A 5000-nucleotide genomic window follows, 5' to 3' on the forward strand; every position below is an offset into this window, starting at 1 on the left:
GACAAGATAGGTCGAAATACTCTACCCACGAATTTTGTAGGCGTCCCTTCGTCTCTCCCACCTAGGGTTGTGTCTTGGGGAGAAATGTGTCGCAAAGCCATATACCCTAAGTCAGGGGTCACCAAACTATGCCCACAACTGCTGTGTACATGTCATTTTCTAATTATTATTTTTCTGTACACACACACACACACACACACACACACACACACACACACACACACACACACACACACACACACACACACACACACACACACACACACACACACAAAAACACACACACACCGCACACACACGCACACACACAGACACAAACACACACAAAAACACACACACACACGCACACACACACACACACACATATGTATATATATATATATATACAGTATATATATATATATATATATATATATATGACAAGAGAAAAGACAAACGAAAAGAGCGTGGTTTACAAGATTTCATGTGGTGGATGTGATGCAGCTTATTTTGGAGAAACTTCAAGAGGAATCACAAAAAGATTATACGAACACAAGAATGACATGCGACACCACAGGACATCTAATTCGTTAGTAGTACACGCTACACAACACGGACATATGCCTAATTGGAACAACACCAAAATCCTACACACCGGTATGAAAAAGACGACAAGAAAAACTATTGAAGCTGCATATATTAATACTTTTAAATCAACCAATCATAGAGAAGGATTTGTAAATTTGGCATACACAACAGCAAGATTAATCATCGAGGGGGCACAAACGGCGGACTCTATCCCAAGGCGACCTGTGAGATGACCCGCTTAGTATATAGACAATGTATTCCAATTTGCCTGTACTATTATCTCTCTGAAGAAGACTCTGTCGAAACGTTAGAGAATAAAATACTTCTGCTCCTTCCTGGAATTTACCTATACCACTCTTGCCATACATATATATATATATATATATATATATATATATATATATATATATATATATATATATATATATACATATTATATATATATATATATATATATATATATATATATATATTTGTATATTCAATGTATTGTATTGAACAAAAGGATTATGGGGTCTTCGCTCGTCACTCTCTCAGTTATTCGTCCCGCTATGAAAAAAGTTTGATGATCCCTACCCTAAGTTAAAGTTAAATATGCTGATAACAGGCCTAGACTGAGTCTCGCGGAACAATCACTGGTTTCATATGAAATCATTCAAGGAATACCCCATAATTCTTCGGCGGTACTTGATACCAAAGACGTCAAGACTCCTCCTCTGGTCCACATTCAGCAACTATGTCTCTCATTTGTACAGTAACACTGAAGACCTAAGTGATTTAAGGATTCAAACTTCATTCCTCCTGCATAAGTATCGGCAAGGCCATATACTCTAAAGAAGCAAGCCCATAACACCAGACTTTGCCAATCCTTCAAATGACTTCCCAACACTGTTATGCAATGCTTTATCAATATCTGTGGCGCTTTCCCAGGTCTCATTGCCCTTGCCACAGGCATAGGCAGACTGGACTAGATTATCCAATAACCTTCTAGACGTCTGGTCTGGAAATTTAGAGTGCCAGCGGTCTTGCTTCCCTGTGCGGTGACTCGAGGGCTGCAGTCAGGATGTCGCATAATTCCGCAAGGAGTACTGCATCATCGGTAAGACCGGTGACCTTATTGTTGCCAATAAATGCTCCGCAATGACATTAGTCGACAACTCTGTCCAGTATTCTTTCCATGCAGGTGATGAAGTGTTGGAGCGAGGACGCATCCCTGTTTCATTCTTGAGTTAACAGTAAAGAGGCTGAACACATCTATTTACTTCAGAGCACCCCAGACCGTAGGATTCCTGCAAGGATGACTGACCTGAAGTCAGTAAACCTCGCAGAAATCCCGCGGTTTAATTTTTTATTATTTCCTTTTTAATCGACGCAGGCTACAAGCAACCTCTGTCGAAACTCGCGTCGGCGTTCCACAAGGACACGAGACGTGAGGGTCCGATCGTTTTTGGCTTACTAGGCCTGAACACGGACTGATCAGGCCTGTGGAACTTTAGTAGATGGGAGAAAACCAATGAAATACCGCGATATTTGTCCAATTGGTCTCCTTTCTCCTTGCAGACAGGAACGACCAGACCCATTTCCAGTCAGAGGAAACGGTACCGGGCTGCAAAACGATAGACAGCAGTCCATAAAACCCACACATAATGGCTTTACCTCTGGCCTTCCGCAACTCTGCGGTGACATTGCATATGCCAACCACATTTCCAACCTTCAGCTTAAAGTTTCTATAACCTCATCTATTGGTGAATCGGCTACCGCTTCTCGAACATCACCCCTCCACGTGTGACACTAGTTGACCATTAGCTTTTCGAACAATGTTCACTTCAGTCACAGATCTGTAAAAATCCCTTCAGGGCTCAGTAAGGAGGCTCAAGGTCTTTCTCCTTAAGACTGACCTCGTCATTCTCAATGATCTCTTTGATATAGTTATATTCCTTCACAAGAGAACTTTAGTACCAGACCCAATCCGGTAACACTACTCATCTCTATAATTTCCAATATCTCACGCGACGCCACACCACTCCTCTGTCCTTGAACGCTCTCCAATGGACTCCTCGTCAGCTTTCAGACTATGTTTGAAGGTGTCTCATAGTTCTTCAAGGTCCTCGAGGGCGCTTATAATTTAGAATCAATTCGAAACAGAAATGCATCTGAATTTACCAAATGAAACCCTGGCGAATTACTTGTCGGAATTCTGCTGGATTTCACACCCAGTCTGAATGTTGCAGCCACAAGTCTTTGATCGGTCCCAAAGAACTCAGCGTTCCAATAAACCTTGCAACTCCGTGGCAAAGGACATGATCGAACTCCTTTGCCACACCTCCGACATTGCTACTCCAGTTCCATTGGTGTGGCTCTCGCCATTAGAACTAGAAAGCAGCAGCCTTAGAGATCTTGAAAAATTTAGAAGTAAAATGGCAGTGTTCCAGATTCCAGAGCTATGAAGACCAACACACACTCTGTTTCATAGTCAGCTCTGTTGGTTTCTGTAATCACAGTGATGTCATTCTAAACAACAATTGTGTCTCGTGGTAGGCTCTGGTCAACTATAGTCATACTTGGCTTAGAATATCTCTTCAAGCCCATAGGCTTTGGTATGAGCATGTACAGCGATAAGAGAAACGAAGCCCAAGCGTACTTGAACCTTTACAGTATCATACAGTACGTTCATCAACCGAAGTATCCTACACGGAAGGCCCGTCGGAGGCTCACCCTGGACCTGGTTCAATGTGCTTGTACTTCATTTGAACCACTCCAGCCGCTCTTCTAGTAATCCTTCTGAATTTGACGGGAGCAGGTTGCAAGCCCACTACCATCAGAAGCATTATGTCCAACGAGGAAAGACTAAGTGTTGAGTTGATAAACCAGTAGTCCCAAGGGTCGTGGGAGAGAGTACGCATCAACCACATTGGCACTGAGAGGGACATCTGCGAACCATGCAGTGTCGGCCTAGGCGGTAGCTACTTGGCTTATTACGTACCTAACATAAAGGCATCGCCCAGACTTCAGGACTCCCATATCCCGGTCCTGTAAGGATGCCACGCACGTCAGATATGTGCATTTTAGAAAATCTGAATTCCATCAATCTTTAGCTGAATTGATGATCAGGTACGATGGTATGCATTCTATCAAAATGCTTATGATAGGCAAACCAGTTAAATTTGAATATCAGTTTTGTTACTTTTTATTTTCATTATTATTCATTTATTTATTTATCTATTTATTTGTTTATCTATTTCTAGTCTTTCAAGTTTCGATTTGTGTCTTAGGAAAGAAGCTGACGAGGACTAGGAGCCCTTGGAAATGAAAATAATAGAGAATCAATTGATGGAAGCACTGCTACGTGAAGAAGCTGAAATGTATAATACATACTATGAAACCTGGCTGAGAGCGAGCTTCGAACCGAGGTCCGTGAGGTGCGAGGCCCGCACGCTACCTTTCGTACACACTGAACGTACAAAATGTTCTGGAACCTGAATCATATACTAGTTTCCAGGAGTCGAACCGGGTCAATTACACCACTGTCACGAGTTATTTATTCCATAATACAGACATATATACATCAGACAAAACTCCATGCAACCCACAGATCTTGACTTTTTCTGTAACGTCTTCATCGAAAGTATTGAAATAATGTAATTACTCAAGGACAGAAAGAGAAAGACACACAGAGAGAGAGAGAGAGAGAGAGAGAGAGAGAGAGAGAGAGAGAGAGAGAGAGAGAGAGAGAGAGAGAGAGAGAGAGAGAGAGAGAGAGAGAGAGAGAGAGAGAGAGAGAGAGAGAGAGAGAGAGAGAGAGAGAGAGAGAGAGAGAGAGAGAGAGAGAAGGAGAGAGAGAGAGAGAGAGAGAGAGAGAGAGAGAGAGAGAGAGAGAGAGAGAGAGAGAGAGAGAGAGAGAGAGAGAGAGAGAGAGAGAGAGAGAGAGAGAGAGAGAGAGAGAGAGAGAGAGAGAGAGAGAGAGAGAGAGAGAGAGAGAGAGAGAGAGAAGAGAGAGAGAGAGAGAGAGAGAGAGAGAGAGAGAGAGAGAGAGAGAGAGAGAGAGAGAGAGAGATTGAGAGAGAGAGAGAGAGAGAGAGAGAGAGAGATTGAGAGAGAGAGAGAGAGAGAGAGAGAGAGATTGAGAGAGAGAGAGAGAGAGAGAGAGAGAGAGAGAGAGAGAGAGAGAGAGAGAGAGAGATGAGAGAGAGAGATGAGAGAGAGAGAGAGAGAGAGAGAGAGAGAGAGAGAGAGAGAGAGGAGTAAAAGAGAGAGAGAGGAGAGGAGTAAAAGAGAGAGAGGAGAGAGAGAGAGAGAGAGAGAGAGAGAGAGAGAGAGAGAGAGAGAGAGAGAGAGAGAGAGAGAGAGAGAGAGAGAGAGAGAGAGAGAGAGAGAGGAGAGAGAGAGAGAGAGAGAGAGAGAGAGAGAGAGAGAGAGAGAGAGAGAGAGAGAGA

Source organism: Oratosquilla oratoria, chromosome 37, assembly GCF_046742065.1.
Source record: "Oratosquilla oratoria isolate Oo_2021 chromosome 37, ASM4674206v1, whole genome shotgun sequence".
Lineage (NCBI taxonomy): Eukaryota > Metazoa > Arthropoda > Malacostraca > Stomatopoda > Squillidae > Oratosquilla > Oratosquilla oratoria.